At 45.1% G+C, this 23577-nt stretch overlaps 1 protein-coding gene across 2 annotated transcripts in view; it reads right to left on the reverse strand.

Moving 5' to 3' along the window:
* ELMO2 (engulfment and cell motility 2) overlaps positions 1-215 on the reverse strand; it is a 39557-nt gene extending 39342 nt beyond the window's left edge. For both annotated transcript variants that reach the window (XM_081292181.1, XM_081292180.1), the window contains exon 1: positions 127-215. The gene's annotated coding sequence lies outside the window, so the exon portion shown is untranslated. The remainder of the gene's footprint in view (positions 1-126) is intronic.
* Between the last annotated feature and the right edge of the window lie 23362 nt (positions 216-23577).

Consider the following 23577-nt stretch of genomic DNA (forward strand, 5'->3'; position numbering starts at 1 on the left):
CCCCGGGGCAGAAGCAGGCCGCAGCCCCGAACCCCGTTTCCGGACCCGCCTCTCCTCCGTGCGTCCCTCCGGCCGGCTCCTCCCGGCAGTCCGCGCACACGGACCCGGGGCGCACCCCTCGCTCACCAGGGCGCAGACCTAGGCCCAGCTCCCGCGCCCGGGTCCCGCCGCCGCGGGTCCTTCGGCCTCCGCCCGCCCCGCCTTCTTGGGACTCCGCCCCTCGCAAGCCGGCCCGGGCTTCTATTGCTCCGTTTCGCAGTCACGCTGAGCTCTCTTCCTTCAATTGGAATGCTAGTCTGTCACTCAATAAGGGGCGGGTCTAGCTGCCGGCGCGGGAGTGAAGGATCGCCGACAGTCCCCGCCCCCCAGCCAAGGCCTCTTAAAGAAACAGGTCTCCTTTCTTCGGCAAGCTCTCTGGTCTGGAGGAACGTGATTTCCCAGCAAACGCCAAGAGGAGCAAACGCAAGAGGTAGACTCCCCCCACCAACTTTTTTTTCCTTCCTTCTTCTTCTTTTTTTTTTTGTGCACATCCCAAGAATGGAGAAAGAGGCTCTGATTCCTTGTGACACATCAAGGGTTGTGAGGACTAAGCTGTTTTCTGGTGGCACTCAGTTCTGTGCCCAGTGGGCACGTGACACACTTTCAACAGTGGGGATAACTGGTTTGGAGAACTGAGTGGGAGGTGACAGTCGTGTCAGCGGCAGTGAGCAGCCGCGGCTCACTACCGAGATGGAGCTAATTATACCGGCACCCAGGGCTGACCGTGGGCGCTGAGCAGAGGCAGAGGGGTACAGCTCAGCTGTACTGTTGGTAGGGATCCGGGGGAGGTGGCATTCGTCACCGCACCTGCGAATCGGAGCAAGGCCGGGCACTTCGCCAAGGACTCTCTCCTGCTACGTCCCACAGCGCTCACTGCAATCCCGTAGGGTGGAGAGTGCGCTGATCCCTTGTTGCAGATGAGGACACTGTGGCCAAAGAGGGTCAACATTCACAGCTGGAGATGCGCAGCCGCTCCTTGTTTGAGTCCGAAGTTTATACTTCACTTATTTCCTCTCACAATCCTGGGAGGTAGGCATTTTGTTGTCCAGAAACCCATACTCAGCAAGGGGACTAAATAATGACCACCGTTTATATGGCACTTTACAGTCTGTGAAACAGTTCCTAATGCGTTGTTTCGCTGGATCCTCTAAACTCCTTGGAACTGAGGTTGATTTTTATTAGCTCTGTTTTACTGGTGAATAAAGTGATGCTCAGGAGGCCAAGGCTCAGCCATTACTAACTTTCAAACTTCCCTTTAGGTCCAGGTGCGACATACGTGTGGCCACAAGTCTCCATCATGTCTGCTCAATTGCTGTGGGGGGACACGCACACGCACATGCACGCGCGCGCGCACACACACACACACACGGCTGTGTTCCAATGAGACTTCATTAAATAAAGCAGGGGATGACTTGGGACAGTGGTTCGTCCACACCTGATCTGTCGCACTTTGCTGGATGCCCAAGCCTTTCAAAGACATTGGTTTGTGGAAGCTTCACAACAACCTTATTGTTATTATTACTTTATTGCTCAGTATTAGTGCATTATTATATTAATGATGTCGTTATCACACTTATTTTAAAAAGAAGGAATCTAAGGCTTGGCAAGATTAAGGATAATCTGAGGTCAGCCCAGAAGCCAGACTCAAACCTGACTTTCCTCTGCCTCCCATCCTGTTCTGTGAGCTTCCACGAACATTCCACCTGATCCAGCCCATGTCCTTCCTGCCACTTCAAAATATGACTGGCCATGTCTTGGCCTTCCTTGGCCCCTAAGCCTCTCAGTGGCATTCCCCCATCTCTCTGCCTTCCTGGTTTCCTCCAGTCCGTGAACACCCCTCAACCCCCACAACACTTAACTCAGCAGCCTTTATTCAGAATAGAATCTTCTGGAAAGTAGGCTTCATGGGAGCAAGGACTGCCGCGGAGATGGCTAGCTATCCACCAAAGTCCCTTCTCCCCTCCTTCCAGGGCCCCATGGCTACCCAGGTTGTGTTTCCCAGGTGCAGAGGCCGGGAAGGTGTGGTGGGTAACTAGTTCTTGCAGGTGGGGTGATGCGGGAACCTCGGGCCAGGGTCTGAACTCAGCGGGCTGCCTCCACCCTGCCCTTTCTCCTCCCCAGGCGAACCCAGCCCTGACCACATGATGAGGAGGACAATGAGGAGGACGATGTGCAGGGGGAGGACAGAGTCACGGCACAGAGGGTGCCAGGGTCCCCAAATGATCACTTGGGGCCGAGAGCTCCCTACCACCCTGCAACGCTCATTTCATATTTTAATATGAAAAAGAAATAATCTTTGCTCTTTGAGACACGAGTATTTTGGAAGGAGGAGGGGGGACCCTGTTTTCACTCCTTCCATTTTGTGTCCTGGGTGCCTCCCTTGCCTCACCCCAGTCCCGGACTTCACCTTTATCCAAGGGTCACTTCGGTTTTACAATTCTTTGTCTCCCCTCTGCTGTGCCGATTGCTGGTCCTTTGATCCTGCCACTTAGTCTTAGGAACCAATTCTGGCTCCTTTAGAAATGAGGAGCTCACGGGCAGGCCGGGGGTAACTGATGGTGAGGACGGGAAGTTGGAGAATCAGCCTTAGGAAAGGACCGAGAACACAGATGCTTTGGGAGTTTAGGTGGCCAAAACATACCAGTCTCCTCCCTTTCTCCCTTTTTATTTTATTTAGGGTCTCTCTAAATTTCCCAGGCAACTCAAACTCATCATACTCCCACCGAATGCCCAGAGTAGCTGGATGACAGCATGTACCATTTCGCCTGGCTTCCTCTCTCCCCTCCTTGATCAGAGTCCAAGTCATTGGAACAAGAGTCTGATGGACCAAATTTAGGTGACGAGTCTTCCCTTTGGCTAAGAAGGGCAGCTCCTGGATTGACAACTCCGCTAACGTTGCATGTGCACAAGTGAAGAGCTCCAGATCCTTCCACCTCCACCCCAGCTGCTACTACTGTGCAGTTGAGGCCAGGCGCCCTGTTCTCAGGCTGGGACCTAGTAGGAGGAATACCCGAAGCTGAATGTCAGTTACATGATCCCAGCTTGGTGTGTGGCATATGGTGGAGCATGGCAGTCAGGATCCTGAACTTTGTGATCCTGCAGACCTCTCCGCCACTTATCAGCTCTGTGTCCTGGTAAGTTACCAGATCCCTCTGACTCTCAGTATAATGGGGAAAATAACAGTTCTAACCTTAACGGGTTATCGAGAGAATTAGATGAGATATGGTAAATAAATGAAACAAAAGGTATGTCCAACACAAAATAAGTGCTCAACAAATTAAGTCTAAAAGTTTTCAGTAAGTATTTATTTTGGGAGTGAAGTATTTATAGTATTTTGAGTTCCCCTAAAATGATATCTGAAACCGGAACTGGTAGAAATACCCCTCCCAGTTCTCTAATCCATGTGATGATCCACATTTATGAGGTTTGTCACCCCTTTGTGAGTTCACTTCCCTCCCTGCCTACTAGAAGCCCAGCTCAGGGCCGGCCTAATCACTCCCTTCTCTTCTTCCTCAACTCCCACGCTCTCTTCTCCTCTTTATCGAGGTGATGCTGCCTCCAACAAATCTTCCTGACTCCTAAAGCCCGCCGCCACCAGTTCCCTTCTCTTAACTGCTCTGTGTCCTCCTAGCAGTTGACATCACATCGCTGTATTGTTTTCTGACTTCTGCATTAGTTTTAAGCTTTGTGACAGCAGAGACCCCAACTGTCTTGTCCATAACTATATCCCCAGCACCTGAGCATGCCTGGCACATGATGTGTGCTCAATATCTTGTTTATTACATCTTTGGATAAATGAATAAAAATAAGCCACGGGTAACCAGAAAGTCTCTAGGGCTTAGGGCTTGACTAATGTTTGAACTTTTCTAAACACTCATATAGGTTAAGTGTGTGCCTTCTCACATACAATTATCGTCAAAAAAACCAATTCCTGCCAAAACAGGAGAAGGAATTCTGGTATGGTAGGTCTTAAATGTCTTCTAAAAGAAGCAGAATCAGCATTTATTGTGAATCTACTGGGTGTCAAGACTTACACTGGAGACTGTTACATACATTATACTTAGAACAGCCAACTTTCGATGGATATGAGTGTACCATTTTACAGATAAATAAGACTGAGGTTTAGAATTGCAAAGAAACTTGCTCAGACCACACAGCCTGTCTGGTACTCAAATCAGTGTGACTCAAGGGGTATGTCTTTCTCTTTATACTACCCAGTGGAACAACATACTGTGGCATTTCATCCTTGGATTCGCTCCTCTTCCCCCTCCTCCCCTCCTCCTCCTCCTCCTCTTCCTCCCCTCCTCCTCCTCCTCCTCTTCCTCCTCTCCTCCTCCTCCTCCCCTCCTCCTCTTCCTCTTCCTCCTCCTCCCCCTCCTCCCCCTCCTCCTCCTCCTCTTCCTCTTCCTCCTCCTCCTCCTCCTCCCCCTCCTCCTCCTCCTCCTCCTCCTCCTCCTCTTCCTTCTCTCCTCCTCCTCCTCCTCCTCCTCCTCCTCCGTGCTGGGGATTGAGCCCGGGACCTCACACATGTTAGGCAAGCTCTCCATCACTGAACTATGTCCTCAGCCCTTTTTGCACACTTTCCAAGCGCGGATACAGATGAGACTAAGTGCTCAGGTCTTTCTGCGACTTACTTCACTTGATCTTGTGAAGCATAAACTGCTGTCATTCTTATGTTACGGCTGGGGAGCCTGAGGCACAGGCTGTTCAGACATTTGCCTTGGGTTATTCATTGAGCAGCGGAGCCAGTACTCAAGTCCAGTTCTGTCTAACTCCAGGCCTGTGTCCATTCTGCAACATCACTCTGTCTCCCTTAAGACAACTCTCTGCCTCCGATGGAAAGAGAAGAAAAATGGCTAAATCAGGGGAATAAAGTATTATTAAGAAAATTCATGGTGACGTGGTTCTGTAAGCGGGAAGCAAAGGGCAGGAGGCAGACAGCCAGTCTAGCAACAGCTCCCACGGGCCGGGGTTCACATAACTCACAGTAACTTAATTTGCCAAGATCCTTCTTCCAGGAATGGGGGGAGGGTGTTACATGTATTTATGTGGGGGGCTGGAACTAGAGACCCCCAGCCGGACTGTCAGCCCCACCAGGGCGGGGCTCAGCCTGCCTGCGGGAGACCAGTGCCCTCTGCTGGCCCAAGGGTCACCTTCCAACATTCAAAGCTGCGGAGTGTGTGTGTGTGTGTGTGTGTGTGTGTGTGTGTGTGTGTGGTGGGGCAGGACTTGGGGGAGCATATTCAACGACCTTTGCAAAATTTCGAGCACACACAGTAAATAAAAATAATAGCTGCCATTTGCCAATAAAACATTGGGGTGGAGGGCGGGCACTGTTTTAAGGACTTTACACACTGCATCTAATTGAACCTTCACCCCAAACCTCTGAATTAGCAATTATTATTATTACTCCCGTTTTTCACAAGAGGAAACCAAAGCACAGAGAGATTAAGTAATTTGCTATACAGCCATTAAGTAGCAGATCAGGGCTAGAACTAGTGGACTCTGACCTTGGGTGTCAGCTCTGGAAACCTGAACATTGCCATTCTTTAGGTCTGCAGCGCCCCCTGGCCAGTTGGCTACATAGAGCGGCACTGGGAGCAGGCGGCATTATAACGTGCTGGGACTTGGTGATTGTGCTGCTTCTGCGAGCACCTTGGGGACTCCTCTGGGTGGCTGCACCTGTCTGAATAAGAGAGAAGCCCCCCAGCCAGCTCTAGACTTGTCCCCGGGATCTGCTTCTCCAGTAGTAAGATCTGTTACAAGGGAAGCAGACAACCCTGATTAATAATGTAAAATATTTAGTAACCCGTGAAGTCTAACCCCTGACAGATCAGAGCAGACAGCCCCCGGAGCAGGGTCCCAGGCAACCCTCCCCCACCCCCAGTATGACCAAGGTCTTGACCTGTTAGCTACTAGAAAGTGGGGAGGTGAAGGGTTGGAGGGGAGGAGGAAATCGGGACTGTGGGGAAGGGGGGACAGCACGAGGGCTGCCAGTCACCAACAGGTACGGGAGAATGTCAGTCCTTCAGCAAGGGTATGGCTGCGCTGGCTGAATATGGCCATCCTTGCTGTGGATCCTGGGGCCAAGGGCTTGACCTCTCTGAAACTCATTACCTTTATCTGAAAAAATGGGGTTAATCATAGGAGCTGCCGAGGGGGCTGCATGGAGAACACAAGTGAAAGTCCTGCTTCTACCCCAGGGAAGGCATTCAGCCAGTGTTAAAAAGGCCAAATAGGTGTATGTGTGTGTGTGTGTGTCTGTCTGTCTGTCTGTCAGGTGGCAAGAGTGAGATGGCTGCCAGGACCATCCTGTCTTTCCTCTGGGGACCAGAGCCTGGTGGGGACTTGGCTCCTCTCCTGGGCTCTGCCTCCTTGCTCTGGTGGACACCTCCACGAGTTTTATTGGACTGGCCTGGATGTCCAGAGCAGCTGCCCATTTGTTGGAAATCTGGGGCAGCCATTCTTGAAGAAATGAAGGCCCACCCTTGCCAGACGGCCTGACCCAGGGGGTCTGGCTGTGGGTGGTGGCCATGTGGCTCTCGTGTATTGTAGGAAGACATCCTAACATGATAGATTGTCTGTTCTTTCCACAAGTGTTTGTTGAATGCTCAACGTATGCCACCCAGCAGCTCCTTGTGGGTGAGCAACCAAACATGGTCCCTGACCTCAGGGCATTCATGTCCTCTCAGGGAAGATGGCACAGAAACAAGCACACAAGAAACAAGTGTAATTCCAGACTGGACAAGTAAGTATCAGAGGAAATGATCAGTTCACCTCCCCATATTCCAGCAAATGGGGCGGAAGTTCCGCTCTCAGGAGGCGGAGATGATCTTGTGACCTAAAAGATGAAGGCTTTGGGGGTAGAGGGTGAAGGATAGAGAGTTCCAAGTAGAAGGGATAGCAAGTGGAGGTTGAGAAAGATCACGACATGCACTGGGTGGTTGGAACACAAAGGCAGAGAGAGGAGAATGGAAGGCCGAGGTGAGGAGTTTTAGCTTTAGGCCATGTGAAGGAGTCCCTGAGGAGTGTCGGGGATTGTTAGCATGAGCTGATTTGAGTTTAGACAGAGATCTGCCTGGTTCCTGTGATTAGATCACGCTCCAATCCTAGCAGGATACAAAGATGGGAGCAGGAAGCCGCGGGGGAGGGGGGGCATGAACATCAAAAGCCTGTGCGCTCCTGGGAAAAGACTGATTCCCCAGGGCCCAAGTAACAAGTAGCCACCAGAACCGGCCTAAACCTGTCTAATAGGTTCATGGCAACTGGACTCACTGAACCTGCCTTTGGAGCCAACATCAGTGACAGTCTGTGCTTTGAATATCAGCCCAACTGCAGCAGATCCCACCGTGAGCAGCTTCGCAGGCCTCGCCGACCCACCCTCTGCTTGGGAACTGATCCCAAATCGATTCCTTCCCCCAGTCCGTGCAAGACAAGTGCTTGCTCTGCTCAGCCAGTTAGGCCTGACCATGACCGGGCTCCTGGAGAGCGTGGCCCTCTCCTCCGGATGTTTCTAAACAACCAGCGTTTGTTTCCCTCAGTTCTGGAGCCCGGGAAGTCCTAGATCAAGATGGCCATCTTCGAACAGCTCCTCACATGCAGGAGGGCAAAAGAACCGTCTGAAATTTCTTTTATAAGGGAACCAAAAAAAAAAAAAAAAAGGATAAACAATAAGGGCGCCAATCCCATTCACGCGGATTCTGCTCTCATGATCTACTTGCTTCCCAAAGGCCTCACCTCCAAATCTGTCACATTGGGGGCTAGGTTTCCATATTGGAATACTGGAGGGACACGGCCTTCAATCTGTAGCAGAGGTCATTATTACCTTCCAGGCCATGGGTGCAGCTTGCTGTCTTGTCACTGCCGCAGATGCCCTGCTGGGGTTTCTGCCATTGACTCTCCCTCTCTGGTCCAGGCCCCTGTGGCTGAGCAGCCCTCTTTTGAAGGACTCTGTCTTCCTCTGGAGATTTTACGCTTTGTTTAGGTGTTTAGTCTCAAGCTCTTCAGTAGGATGCTCTAACCTTTCCAATGGACGTGTGAGTCAGGGTCCAGTCAGGAGAGAGAAACCACACCACTGATTTGAACAGATAAATCAATATAAAGAATTGCTCCCTGGATTGAAAGGTGTCAACCTAAAAGAGGGTCAAAAGTGAAAGAACGATAGCAAGCTGGTTTCAGAGACACCCAGATAGGAGAGAGTTTGATTGGACTAGGAATGAAGAATGGAATTGAGGGTATTAGGTGCAAGACGGGCTGGTCTGCAGGGCATGCCAAACAAAGTTAGCTGCAGGATGACCTGGCTTCTCAAACCCTCTGTCTGGTTCTTTGTCACCTGTTTGCTTCAAGCCCAAACGCCCAAGTCCCCTGCTCAAGGCTGAGCACTCAACCCCCCCTTGTGCCAACAAGGCAGCTTGCAGACCCAGAGACCCCATTAGATTTGGACTATAAAAACTCCCTGTGCCTGTTACTTCCCTTTATCATAAAGTTCATTCAGACTCAGGTGGGTAAAATTTCTAATCAAGCTTTTAACCAGCTTCTCCCCAGGAATGACCAACTCCTGGCTACTGATGACACCTCCAGTCGAGACCTATGCCCAATGGACTGTAGTCATCATGGATCTATGGTGGCAAGGAACCTTCGTTGATCTGGTTCCTGAAGTTATACCAGTCCTCTCTGCCCTCCTGTGGGGGGCTCCCTACTTCCTTCCTATTCTCCCATGCCGCCCCATCTCAGCAGGAAGCAGCTAGAATGATTCTACACCCACTCTCATTTAATAACAAAGAGGAGGGAATGTTGGGAGTCGACCGGCTTCAAAGACTAATTTCCCCATCCCCCAAGAAGAGCTGTCCAATGGTGAGCCCTGCTGGCTCACATGATCCTTACCCACCAATCAGACTAGCCCTGCTGGCTCACATGATCCTTACCCAATCAGACTAGCCCTGCTGGCTCACATGATCCTTACCCACCAATCAGACTAGCCCTGCTGCTCACATGATCCTTACCCACCAATCAGAAAGCACCCCATGCCACTGTCAAACTGTTCAACAATTTAACTGTCATAACTGTCAAACCACCCCCGGCTCTATAAATATACAGAGCTGTTCCTCAATAAACAGGTATTTTCTCCGAAGATGAGCCTTGTTCTTTCTTTCAAAAAGAGCTCTCTTGACGGAGTGACTGCCAGCAGCATCCACCAACCCCAGGACTGAAAGAAACACAGGAAAGACATTGGAATATTTAGAAACAGGTTGGCGGGTGTCAAAAAAGCTGCAAAGTAGATTCAGCAGGTGTTACAGGAAGACACATCCACTGTCATGGTGGGTAGGAGATGTTGGGAGTGGTGCCCAAGGAACCCATAAAAGGCAAGCAGGAAAGGGTAAGTCCAGACTCATCTTCTTCCCGACTTACAGCCTCCCAAAAGCCTCTGCATAAGAGGGAGATGCTGGCCAAGCGGAAGTGCAGTTGTCAGAGTCCCTGCTCCAGTGCCACATGGCAGGGTAGGTCCAGTGGGAGCTTTCCAGTTTCCCAAAGTCCACGTGCAGGAAACTTAATCCCCAAGTTCATATGTTGATGTGATGGCTTCCGCCATGTCAGGATGCCCCAAGAAAGCTCTCACCAGATGCTGGCAATTTGATATTGGACTTCTTGGCTTCTACAGCTAGGAGAAATAAATCTATTTTCTTTATAAATTACCCAAACCTGTGGTATTTTATTACACAGCAGAATTTTCCCAGAATGCTGTGCAAAAAAAGAAAAAAATGAACCAGCTTTAGGAGCCATGGAGGGCAGATGTAAAGTTTTCAGTGTTTCCGTAGGAGAGAATAAAACTAATGAAGGAGAGTCCCAGAAGCCAGGTGATAGTTTAAGACAATATCTTGGAACTTAGGGACACTCCTATTGGGAGGAGCTGGTGAATATTCATAGGAGGAATGTAAAGAAATTGATGCATGAGCACATCATATGAAATTTTAGGACACTCAGGAAAGAAGAAGAAACCCTGACTGTTTTCAGAGTAGGAAAATAAATGACCCAATGAACTTCTACACTTCCCCTCCAGACCCTCTCTTGTTATAGGTTGGTATTCTCATATCAGAGGGGACATTTGCTCTTTGATTTTCTGGCACTGGCTTATTTCATTCACTTAGCATGATATTCTCCAGGTCCATCCATTTACCAGCAAATGCCATAATTTCATTCTTCTTTATGGCTGAGTAATATTCCAGAAGGGTAGGGGGATGGGAATAGGAAAGACAGTAGAACGAATCGGACATAACTCTCCTATGCTCACATATGAATACATGACCAGTGTAACTCCACTTCATGTTCAACCACAAGAATGGGATCAAAATTGTAATGGGTTGCACCCCATGTATGTATAATGTGTCAAAACACACCCTACTGTTATGTATATCTAAAAACAACAACAACAAGAGAAAATAAATGACCCAAGGTGGAATAAGAAGAAGATTGATATCAGACTTTTCAATTACAACTTGTAAGTAAAAAAAAACAACAAAATACTATCTTTATTTTTTTCTGGTAGAATATTTGTGTTTTTGGGATTCTTTCCTCAGCCAAACTATTAAGCAAATGTGAAAATATCATAAAGACATTTAAAGATATGAACAGACTCAAAAAGTTTATAACTCACAGTTTGTGTAGCATAGCATTTTTCTACAGGTAATATTAACATTTTGGGTAGAACAGTTCTTTACCAGGCAAGACTGATCAACACTCTGCCAGTTTCTCAGTGTCCCTGATCATCATCCATTACATAGATGTTAGTAGGTTTCTTCTCACTGTGACAAAACAAAACACACGAAGTGGGAGAGGTACTGCATCGCCTCTTGGTGAGAACTTGCAGGTATAGAAAACATAGTCCATCAAAGAGGAAATAGATCTGGGGAGAAAGTATGAGACATGAAAGGCACAGGTGAGCAAGGAAAGTCTAAATAAATATCTATGCTTATAATAATGAACAAACATCTGATAATAATGTGGGACCGAGTGTTATAAAGTCCAGAAAGAAGAAAGGACAATGAAATAAAAGCATGTTAAGAGTCTCTTTTACATTCTGAGAAGATACAAAACTTGAGACAATGAATAATATGATCATGTGTGCCACAAATATAAAGGGAATAGGAGCAGAACATATAAGTTCCAAGTCATTAGAATGAAAATTAATTAGGAAACCAAAAATCAGCCCATAGCTAACCAAAAAGCAAATATTAAAAAGAAAAATTAAAATGGCATGTAAAATAGAAAACACAATGTAAATTGGTAAGAAATGTACAAACTTATCAATGATCACAATAAATATGAATATATTAAATTTACCGTTAAAAGACAGAGACCCTTGAACTAAGTGAAAAAAAAAAGTTCCAAACTGTATGCTGTTGCATGAGACTGCAAAAATAGAATAACTCAGAAAGATTGGTATTATTGAGATATAAAAAGTTCTAGAAGGCCAATGTCAGCATAAACAAAGCAAGTGGCCAGCCATCTGAGCATTAGGTCAAGCAGATTTTTTTTTTTTTTGGTACCAAGTATTGAACTCAGGGGCACTTGACCACTGAGCCACATCTCCAGCCTTATTCTGTATTTTATTTAGAGACAGGGTCTCACTCACTGAGTTGCTTAGTGCCTCGCTGTTGCTGAGGCTGGCTTTGAACTTATGATCTTCCTGCCTCAGACTCCCGAGCTGCTGGGATTACAGGCATGTGCCACCATGCCCAGCAGTCCAGTGGATTTTAAGCGAAAATAATCAGTATTATTTGAAGAGAGAAAAAATAATATTTTGCATGATACAATAATCTACCAATAAGTTTAGACTTGGAGGCTTGTATGTGCCTAATATGTAAATACTAAAACTGATAGAATTATAAGGAAGAACCAATAAATCTGCAGCTTTGGGGAAATGTTAATGCACCTTTAGATTAAAGAACAAGTAGTCAAAAAATCAAGTGAGGAGCATAAAGGATTTGAGTACCATGATTAATAAGCTTTATGGAGTGGCTTTATATTGAGGTAAACATATTCCCTTTTTAAGCACAAATGATAACTGCCGCAGTCTGGCTGGGCACAAGATCACGAGCCACTCACAGCTTTGTCGATTCAAACAGCAATTCTTTATTCCCGAACTCACACCGGCCTCTACACACACGTTCCGGGGAAATCACAGTTCTGCTGCCGCCCGATTCACCTATTCCACGAGGCTTTTTTTCCAATTACTTTCTGAATCTCACGAGAACTCAACGGGAGCTCAGGCAGCAGGAACGTCCTATTCCCAGTAGCAATAATCTTCAACCTGGAACTTCCCTAAAACCCATATTGTCTTAAACCGGGAACGCCCTAAACCCAAGGAGCAGGATACTTCCTCAAACCTGCAGGATACACCCTAATCCTGGATCCACCCTGGTCCTTGAGCAGGGTCACCTTTCTCAAACACACATGCAATGTCAACAGCGAAATTCCAAGGCAAGTCCATTTAACATGGGGTACGCTGGCAAGGAAATTTTGATGCGTCATTCCTACTTGGCAATGGCCCTCAGCAGATAACCTTATAAAAATCACCTTCCCTTGAACAACAGCTTTTTCTTTTACCTCCACTTCCCCTTCTCTCCATTGTACCCCCATTTCTCCTGCTTCCAGGAACCTTGCTAGTAAAGTGATCATGTCCTTCTTTCTTTAGAGTCATAAATCCTATCTAGTATACACATACACGTAGATGATTCTTGCAAAAATTGAGCCAGGGTTTATTAATTTCTCTACATCTTACAGTGCTCTACAGGCAGTAGAGTAGATAGGTTTTAAATTACTGTTGTTTGATAGCTGCATGAAGGGCCATGATGCAAATGTTCCATAACCTTTTCACCATCTCTCTCCCTATGGGACATTCACCCCGTATCCAGGATACCCCTCCACTGCAGTCACCGGCACTGGTGATGAGACCGCTGCATTCAGTGCACCTCATGGGACAGTTTCTCATGGGAGGACTGCAGGGTAAAAGAATGCATGGGGAGATTCATTCTGATGTATGCTACCACGTTGCTTTCTAACAGGGTCCTAGCCGCTGGCGAGTAGGTGGAAGTTGGTGTCATCAGGCTCTGGGTTTGCTAGTTGGATGTGAAGAAAGTAAGATGTCATTGTTTAGTTGGCATTTTCCCAGCTGTGAGGGAGACTGTACGTCTCTTTACCTTTATCCACCATTTGGATTGGTTCCTCCTTCTCATGATTTCTCTTCCAACACTTATTTGCCAGAGCTCTCTGTGTATACAGGAATCAGACCTGTAGCTGACGTCTGATTTGCACGTAAATAGGAAGAGCTCACCGAGGGCTAAGTTGATAGACTGTCATGTTTTCTTCTAAAATTAGAATGGCTTTGTTTTTTAGATTTGGGTTTTTAATTCACCTGGAATTTAGTTTTTGCTTAGATGATATGAAATACGGTCAACTTTATTTCTTCTGTGGTTGCAGTGTTCAACACACTTGCCACAGGCCACATGTGGCTATTGAGCGTTTGAACTACCACTGGCCTGAATCGAGATGGATTGTAAGGATAAAGCATACCAAGACCTAGTTTGAAACTAGAGAGGGTAAAATGTCACATTTATAACATTTATGTTTATATGCTGAAATGACAATATTTTGGAGAGGTTAGATTAAACGTTATTAAAGTCAATTTTACGTATTTCATTTGACTCTTTTTAATGTCGACGTCACACAGAGCTCACGAGGTATTTCCTTTGGGCTGCTCTATTCCAGGTAATAAGTTGGGCCAGAACTTTTTTCTTAATGGTCTTTGTTCTCTTTGACTCATCTTTTATCTGCCTCCTGAGGGGTGAGTCTATTTTATTTCTTAGGCTAGGCATCTGTCTTATTCAGGCTTCTCATCACCTTTGGAACGGCCCTTTTATATGGGGGAAAATTACAGTCCTGACTCCCGTCTCTTCTGTCCCCCAGAGAAGACATTAGACCTCAAAGTCCTCACCCCCCACAGTTAAGATGCACATGTTTGACTTTTGGGGATGAAGTGGAAGTGAGCGCTAGGAGAGCTCGACTTTCCCTTGGCTGTGGAGAGCCATTCTGACACGTGATTGGGTGACTCCCGTTAAGGGTCTGAGGCGCTCTGGCTGTGTCGGAGCTTTCCCGACCCTTTCCTGATGAGAGAGCCCATCCGTGTGGGGGTGTGCCTGACCACTGACCCCAGGGTCCCAATCACTGACCCTGACCTTGGAGTGCAGCCCCCCCTCAACCTTCATTGGATGGAATTCTCCCCTGAATCTCTTGTTCCCCTAATAAAAGGCTACTCCCAGGCATGTTCGCTCTCTCTCTCTCTCCTGCTAGCCCAGAGTAATCCTCGCTGCCCTGCTGGGCGGCTGGAGGCGGGAACCAGGGAGGCGAGCCGTCTCGGACCTAGCAATGTAAAATAAGGTACTGGTTTGTGTGTTTTATTTCGATCTCTTCTAACTAACTTAATGCCTAGAACCTCATTAATGAAACCACTGCGCAGGCCGCGTGGTAGAATTGGCGCCCAACGTGGGGCATTCTGAATTAGTTAGATTGAGTGGGAGCGCACGCTAAAAAGATAAGGGAAAGAAATAAAGATAAAGGAAGATAAGGAAAAAGAAATAAAGAGGAAATAAGGAAAATAAGGAATAAAGATAAAGATAAAGGAAGAAGTGACATTTGGGTCACAAAAGTACCGGGAGATATTGAAGGAAAGAGACGTTAAATTACTTAAAATGGGAAATTCTACTTCTTCGGATAAGGAAATGTATCTGACTATTTTAGACAGTATAATTAATCAGAAAGGAAAACAGATAAAGAAAACTCAGTTATTACAATTCTTAAAGATTGTAGGTGAATATTGTCCTTGGTTTTGTGACCAAGAGTCTCCAAATTTACTTACTTGGGAAAAATTAGGAAGGAAGTTACAGAGAGTCTGTCTTTCTACTGAAATACCTGGAGGTATAGAGAATATACAGAAAACTTGGACAGCCCTAGAAGTCTGTCTTTTTGAATATATGGGCCAGAGTTCGTGGCCTCCTGAAGACCTTTTAAAAGGCATTCAAAGAGCTATTAGGTCTATTCAAATGGAAAATCAGCCTGAAGCTAAGTTAATTTCCTTTCCCTTGAGCCGTTTAAAAACAAAAGCGCTAGGAGCTAAAACAAAGGTTAAAATTATGCAGGCTAGCCCGCAGGCAGATTGTACAGAAACATCTCTAACCTTAGAGAGCCCTCCGGAAGAAATAAGCGATCTTCCTAGAGAAGAAAATACGGAAGAAACTCCTAGAGGGGCTCAGGTTTCTTCTCAACCACGTGATTTAGAAACCCAAATTCCAAATGGCGATAGTGCAGAGTCTAACTGCAGCTCACAATCTGAGGAAGAAGAATTAGACATAGAAACTTAGGACTTAGAGAGAAATTTTAATAGACTGCATTTAGCACCACCTGCCCAAGCTTTTCAAATTCGGCCGGTACCTGCTAGAAGGACCAAATTTAACAGGTATGCTGAATTAAAGATGACTTTTCTTACCCCAGTTCAGCAAGGTATTAGGAAGGCTCAAGAAATGGGAGAGGATACTACTGGTTTTCACCTCTTTCCAGTTTTTGAGCAAACTAATGAGCAAGATCAGAGAGTTAAAGTTCATGCTGTAATCCCTTTTAAAACTATCAAGGAATTGAAAAATGCATGTGAAACGTACAGCCCAAATTCGCTTTTTGTTCAGAGTCTGATAGAAAATATTTGCTCACAACCCCTTCCTCCTAGCGATTGGATTTTTTTAGCCAGATCTTGTCTGAGCGGGGGAGGTTACTTGCTTTGGAAAACTTATTGGACTGATTTTTGTAATGAACAGGCAGAAAGAAACAGAAGACAAGGCATCGAAACGCCAGTAACGAAGCCCCATGCGGAGAATTCAGATGGCGCAGATCAGCCCGCTTTCTCACCGCCGCCGGCATTTCCTCCTAGCGGGAGCCCGGGAATTCCAGGGGAGGTCGCACAGTGTGACATCATCGCGCCGGCCATGGGGGCCACCATCTTTAGATTTACCGGAGCAAAACAAACAGTTTCCGTGCCAACCATGGGGGCCGCCATCTTTAATTTTACCGGAGCGGAACCACAGTTTCCGTACAAACCCCTAATGATTTTCAAGGCTTTTAAGAGAGATATTTTAGCCAGAATGGGATTGTTATTAGTTACTCCAAATTCTATAAGATCAGTTGAGGAAGTTAATCAGAGGTATTTTCCTGGAGATGATAAGGAAACCTTTCAGGAAGAATATCTGTTTACAAGCCAGTCTCCACGACAAAGATTAGTAAATACTCCAGACCAAAATTTTTACTAGGGGCCCTGAGTACTTCCCAGATCCCTAAGACAGCTGAAAAAATCACGTGGCTCACAGAGGAGCCTATATGGATTTCTCAGTGGCCCATCTCAGGGGAAAAGCTTAAAATAATTCATAGATTAGTTGAGGAACAACTTCAGGCTGGTCATATTGAACCAACACTTAGTCCTTGGAATACCCCTATTTTTGTTATTAAAAAAAGTCAAGAAATTGGAGATTACTACAGGATTTAAGGGCAATAAATCAGGCAATTCAGCCTATGGGATCATTACAGCCAGGACTTCCCTCCCCCACAGCCATTCCTTTAGATTATAGCTTGATGGTAATAGATTTAAAAGACTGTTTTTTCTCTATAAGGTTACATCCTGAAGATTGTGAAAGATTTGCTTTCACTGTCCCAGCAATTAATTTTAAGGAACCTGTTAAAAGATATTGTTGGAAGGTACTTCCTCAGGGAATGCGTAATAGCCCTACACTGTGCCAAAAATATGTTGACCAGGCAATAGATCCCATAAGAAATAGTTTTCCTAATGCCTATATTATTCATTTTATGGATGATATACTATTGGCTCATGCTAATCCAGAAGTACTTTCAGAAATTTTTACTCAGTTAGAGACTTCACTTACAGCAATGGGTTTATGTATAGCTCCTCAAAAAATTCAAAAGGTATCTCCTTTTCAATATCTAGGTCAGATAATTCAAGGGAGTACAATCCGTCCTCAAAATCTTCAGATAAGAGTTAAGGAGTTACATACCCTTAATGATTTTCAAAAACTATTAGGAGATATTAACTGGCTAAGACCATCTTTAAAGCTAACTACTTCTGAGTTAAGTCCTTTATTTCAGATATTACAAGGAAATCCTTCTCCAACCTCTCCACGTCAACTAACTTTAGAAGCTAAGGCAACCTTAAAGAAAGTGGAAATTGCAATTAAAAATGCACAGCTTACTAGAATAGATCCTAAAGAAATAATGTATTTATTAACATTTCCAACTGAGCATACCCCAACAGGAGCCATATGGCAAAGATTAGGAGTTATTGAATGGATTTATTTATCCCATTCTCCTCAAAAAACATTAATTCCTTTTCATGATTCTATAGCTCAATTAGTAATCAAAGGTAGAACTAAGATTTTACAATTAATTGGATCTGAGCCTGATATCATAATTATTCCATTTTCTGTTCAACAGACTAATTGGCTTTTTCAAACTTCTACCTCATGGCAGATAGCTTTTGCAGATTTCCCTGTCCAGATAGATAGCCATTATCCTCGTGATAAGATTGTACAATTTGCATCATTAACGTCACTTATTTTTCCAAAGATTGTACGTTCTCATCCAATAGAGGAAGCTTTATCGGTGTTCACGGATGGTTCCAACTCTGGTAAGGCAGGTTTCTTCAGCCGTGTTCACACAGAGGTAATACAAACTACTTATACTTCTGCCCAAAGAGCAGAGCTCCAAGCTCTGATTTGTGCCTTAGATTATTTTTCAAATGAGCCTATTAATATCTATTCTGACAGCTTATATGCAGTCGGAGTTACCAAAAATATTGAAACCTCAGTTATTGGGTTTACTTCATCACAGGAGTTATTTAAATTATTTCATAATTTACAAAAGACAGTGCTAATGCGAAAGTACCCGTGTTTCATTGGACACATCCGTGCCCATACTAACCTTCCTGGACCTCTAGTTGCAGGTAATGACAAAATTGATAAATTAGTAGCTTTTTGTCAACAGATGTCTTCGTATGACTGTGCACTAGCTTCCCATTCCTTGCATCATCAAAATGCTTCTAGCTTACGTAAAAAATTTAGTATTACCAGAGAACAAGCTCGTCAGATTGTAAGCCAATGTCCTAAGTGTGTTATTCACACTCCATCTCTGCCATCAGGGGTAAATCCCCGTGGATTAAAACCAAATCAGATATGGCAAATGGATGTAACTCATATTCCTCAATTTGGTAAGCAATGTTATGTACATGTCATAGTGGACACTTATTCTAGATTTATTTTTGCCACAGCACGTACTAAGGAAAATACTCAACATGTAATTTCTCATTGCTTAACAGCCTTTTCCGTTTTAGGGTGCCCTATGCAGATTAAAACAGATAATGCTCCAGCTTATGTAAGCTCTTCTTTTCAACAATTTTGCCAAGAGTTTAAAATTAATCTTAAAACAGGAATCCCTTATAACCCCCAAGGTCAAGCCATTGTAGAACGAGCTCATTTATCTATTAAGCTTCAATTACAAAAATTAAAAAGGGAGAATAAGATAGTGACTCCCCAAAATAGCCTTAATCATGCCTTGTTTGTTTTAAATTTTTTAAACTGTGACACAGAAGGTCACACTGCTGCTGAGAGACAAATGTCTCCCTCAGTGACAGGCCCCTTAGGCAGAGTTTTGTGGAAAGATTTACAGACTAGTCAGTGGAAGGGTCCAAACCCGGTAATAATGCGGGGAAAAGGCATGCTTGTATTTTTCCAGAAGGTGCTTTCCGTCCTATTTGGGTGCCTGAATGTGCTATCAGACATGGAGGAGATAGAACCCAGACTCAAGTGACTGAGGATCGACCCGGAGGAGCCACTACCCAGAAGGAGGAGATATCGGAAAAAGATGAAGAAAGACCAGATTGAACCAGCCGAGAAGCTGATTTCGTGGAAAGATGTGAAGAAACTGACAACCCAGGCTTCCCAAATACTTTGACGCCTAGGAAAGAACAGGACCCCAGTCTTGATGGTAGCAACAGTAATTGCCCTACTGGGCTGTCAGGTAAAAGGGAATCAAGTAGACACTTATTGGACATATTTCCCAGATCCACCCCTGGTACACCCAGCTGTGTGGACTGGAGAATCTATTCCAGTATTTACTAATGACTCATTCATGATGGGAGGATTTACAGATACTCATATTACTCCCAATCATGTAACTAGATTTAATTATTCTGGCTACAGTGCCCAATTACCTTTATGTTGGTCACATGATAAACATGCTGGCTATCTAAAAGTATCATTCGAAGAAAAGACAGTGATCGGTAAACCTAGACTGACAAATAATTCTATTTATAGGGACTTAAAACCTAATACTAGATCAGTAATTAAGATGGGACTTTCCCATAACAAGCCAGTCATTTCTGCAAAACCTCCACAGATACCCCACTGTCCAAATAGTTCTATAATTGAAATTGGCACCTTTCCTAAATGGATGGATTGTGTAAATACCTTTCCTGTACAACATAAGGTGTCTAAAGCTAGTGGGTATATTTTAGACTGGTCTCCAAAAATTGATAAGAGACAATTACGAAGAAATTCTGCTATGACACCTGCAGGATTTGTTAGTAATATTTTGACTTATAGTGAAGGAGGTATTCAAAAAGATATTTGGCGTTTAATTGCTGCCTCAGAGTATTTACATTTTACAGATAAACCTTTACCAAAATTTGTCGGCAAGAACTGTAAAGAGGGATCTTGCTATGGCTTAAGAGCCTGTGTCCAATCTCCTTATGTTTTAATTATTGGAAATGTAAAAGTTAAATGGATAGATGACAGATATATTGTTACTTGTAATAAGTGCAACCTAACTAATTGTGTTTCTAGGTATAATGGAAGAAAAGGAGTGCTGATACTTCATCAGCCCTCTTTTGTTTTATTACCTGCTAATATTTCAGAGCCATGGTATGCTGATGCTGGTTTACAAGTCCTGCAGCAAATTCATGCCCAGCTAACAAGACCTAAACGTGCTATTGGAGTCATAATTGTTGGTGTCTTAGCACTGGTCTCATTTACTGCCTCAACTGTCTCTGCATCTCTGACATTGTCTCAGAATATTCACCATGCAAAATTTCTTAATAATTTAGCTCAAAATACTTCCAAGGCTCTGCGTAATCAAGTAAATATTGATGAAAGGATTGAGACTAAATTAAACGCCTTAGAGGCGACTGTCATAAACATAGGTAATGAACTTTCAGCCTTAAAATTTAAGGAAAGGCTTAAATGCCATGCTAATTATAAGTATGTATGTGTTACAGCTGCCAAGTACAATGCTTCTCTCTGGGATTGGGAGAAGGTTAAAAACCATTTATTAGGTATTTGGCAAAATAGTAATAATAGCTTGGATATTCTGGAACTTCATCACCATATCCAAGACATTCAAAATAATAGAGCTGATTTTTCAGATCCTTCTTCTTTGGCTAACCAAATATTGAAGGAGTTAAATGGATTCAACCCTGGAAATATTCTTAAACACTCCGCTTGGTACATTATTGGATTATTCTCCTTGCTGTTAATTCTCTTTTGTATTGTAACTATAGGATGGCGAGTCTTCCAATCAAAAATACGGGGACTCCAGAGAGTGAACCGCCGCCTCATTGTTAAGAAAAGAAAGGGGGAATATGTGGAGAGCCATTCTGACACGTGATTGGGTGACTCCCGTTAAGGGCCTGAGGCGCTCTGGCTGTGTCGGAGCTTTCCCGACTCTTTCCTGATGAGAGAGCCCATCCGTGTGGGGGTGTGCCTGACCACTGACCCCGGAGACCCAATCACTGGCCCTGACCTTGGAGTGCAGTCCCCCCTCAACCTTCGTTGGATGGAATTCTCCCCTGAATCTCTTGTTCCCCTAATAAAAGGGTACTCCCAGGCGTGTTCGCTCTCTCTCTCTCCTGCTAGCCCAGAGTAATCCTCGCTGCCCTGCTGGGCGGCTGGAGGCGGGAATCAGGGAGGCGAGCTGTCTCGGACCTAGCAATGTAAAATAAGGTACTGGTTTGTGTGTTTTATTTCGATCTCTTCTAACTAACTTAATGCATAGAACCTCATTAATGAAACCACTGCGCAGGCCGCGTGGTAGACTTGGCGTCTGTTTCCAAGGCCCAGGTGGGTGGGCGGGAGCTTAATGGTGCCCACTTGGAAGAGATTGTTGCCACATCAGGCTCCTGCCAATGGTGGGTGGAGACAGGGGCGGCAGTTTCTTCATTAGATCAGCACCCAGGACAGTCTGGGGCATTGCTAACCCTAGAGTCTAGCTTTTCAGCTTTTCCAACAATTCTAAGGGGGTCTGACTATCTTTTTGATAAACTTGCTCTCAGCTCAACCAGCTTCTGTCTCTCGAATATAGAACACTAAGTGATTTATCAGGGGATTTTTTTTCTCTCAAAGAAATGCATTTTAGATTTTTTTCCCTGCTATTCCCCTATTTCTAAAATATTGTCTTCTATTTAAATAAGTTCCCTGTTCCTACTCCCTCACCCTCAGATTATTTTCTTGTTCTTTTCTTATTTCTCAAGGAGACTATTGTCTTGGCCTGGGTTCCCCAGGAAACAGTCCATGACAATCACGTGGGTGATAACACCTCTTTGGAGAGTACAACCTCAGAGACCAGGCTGAGGGGAAAGGAGAGGCCAGAGAAGAGCAAAGCAAAGAGGCATTATTATTTTGAGACAGGGTCTCCATAAGTTACTTGGGACCTAGCTAATTGCTGAGGCTGGACTTGAACTCGTGATCCTCCTGCCTCAGCCTCCTGAGTCTCTGGAATGACAGGTGTGCACCACTGTGTCTGACATCAGGCATTAAATCTTCAGCATGTCCAGTCTGTATTACGCTTCTCCCAACAGCACTGAGGAAACCAGAGCCTCTTAGGCCAATGTCACCAAGCAGTGGTTGGTCTCTGCTTTCTGACAGTGGAAACGTGAGGTTGTTCCATGTTCCAACATGGCGTAACAGGCGCATCTTCTCTCTCTCCGACTTTGGTCAACTCTGAAGTGGAAAGTTTCATAGCTCCTCATGAAGGTGGCTTTGTTTTTATTAAATCTGAGTCATCGTCGGCTTCCACACTCTGCCTGGTCCTTCTTCAATGTCACAGATGTGGGTCCTGAGAGCCCTCCCTGAGCAACTCCCTCATGCCCAGCTCTGTTTCAGGGTCTCTCTTGGAGAGAAACCGTTAGGACACTATTCTTAGGGAACGCATGTGTAAATGTGGAGGAGCAGAACACTGTTAACTCATTCCCAGTGATTTTTAAAAAATGTGTATGTATGTATGTAAAAAACCAAAAAGAACAGAAAGGTAAAGAAAGGGAGGAAAATCTTAAGTGGTGAATGCGGACAGTCCGTGTATGAGTGTTATCGCAGCATTCTTAGGCCTTTTCTGGGGATTTGATATTTTACAAAATAGGAAGGTAAAAATAAAATCCCTTCCCTCTATTTTAATAGGTTTTCTGTAGGAACAAGATTAGACTTTTATGCTCCATCTGCTGCTTTTACCTGAGACCTCTTCATGCTTTTTAATTTTTGTTTTTCTAATAGAGTAATTTAGATTTGCTTAAATTTGCATTTAGTCACAGCTCATAGATTTTATGTTTGGTGCTTTTATTGTTATTCATGAGAAATAATTTATGATTTCTACTTTGATTTTTTCCTTTAACTCCAGGGATAATTAGAAGAGTGAGTTGGGACATTCGTGTCCCTGGGGTTCTGTGGGGGCAGGGACGTTTTGTAGTTTGGCTGTTCTTTGGGTGACTGCCTTTAGTTCTGTTGCGCGGGTCTGTGAAGAGGCCTAGCACAGTCCTGCCTTTTGGAGAACAGGGGCATAGATGTTTGCTGGAACCCACCCTCGCTGCCCTCGTCCTTCAATTTAAACCAGCTCCCGAGCCTCTGGTGAGCCAAGCAGCTTCTGGGGTGAGGAACAGCAGTGAGATCCAGGACATCTCTGGGGTCCAGAGGGGGTGCTGGGACAGATAGCCTCTGCCTTTGAGTCCCCTGTGTACTCAGGGACCCAGGGACAGGAGGAGTGGTCCAAAGAAAAGCAGTGAGATCTGGGAACACTTCACTATGGAACAAGGGCTCCTGAGGGAGAGGCTGCCCCTGTGTACGTGGGTCTTCTTTGGGCTCATCGCTACAGACTTCAAAAAGACACAGGGGAGAGCAGGTATGGGGGCACATGCCTGTAATGCCAGCAGCTCGGGAGGCGGAGGCAGGAGCATTGCAAGTTCAAAGCCAGCCTCAGCAAATTAGTGAGACCCTGTCTCAAAATTAAAAATAATAAGGGCTGGGGATATAGGTCAGTGGTTAAGCGCCTCTGAGTTCAATCCCTGGTACCATAAAAGAAAGAAAGGAAAGAAAGAAAGAAAGAAAGAAAGGAAGGAAGGAAGGAAGGAAGGAAGGAAGGAAGGAAGGAAAGAGAAAAGACACAGAGGAGTAA

The sequence above is a fragment of the Spermophilus citellus genome (assembly GCF_964194105.1).
Source record: "Spermophilus citellus genome assembly, chromosome: 4".
Classification (NCBI taxonomy): Eukaryota; Metazoa; Chordata; class Mammalia; order Rodentia; family Sciuridae; genus Spermophilus; species Spermophilus citellus.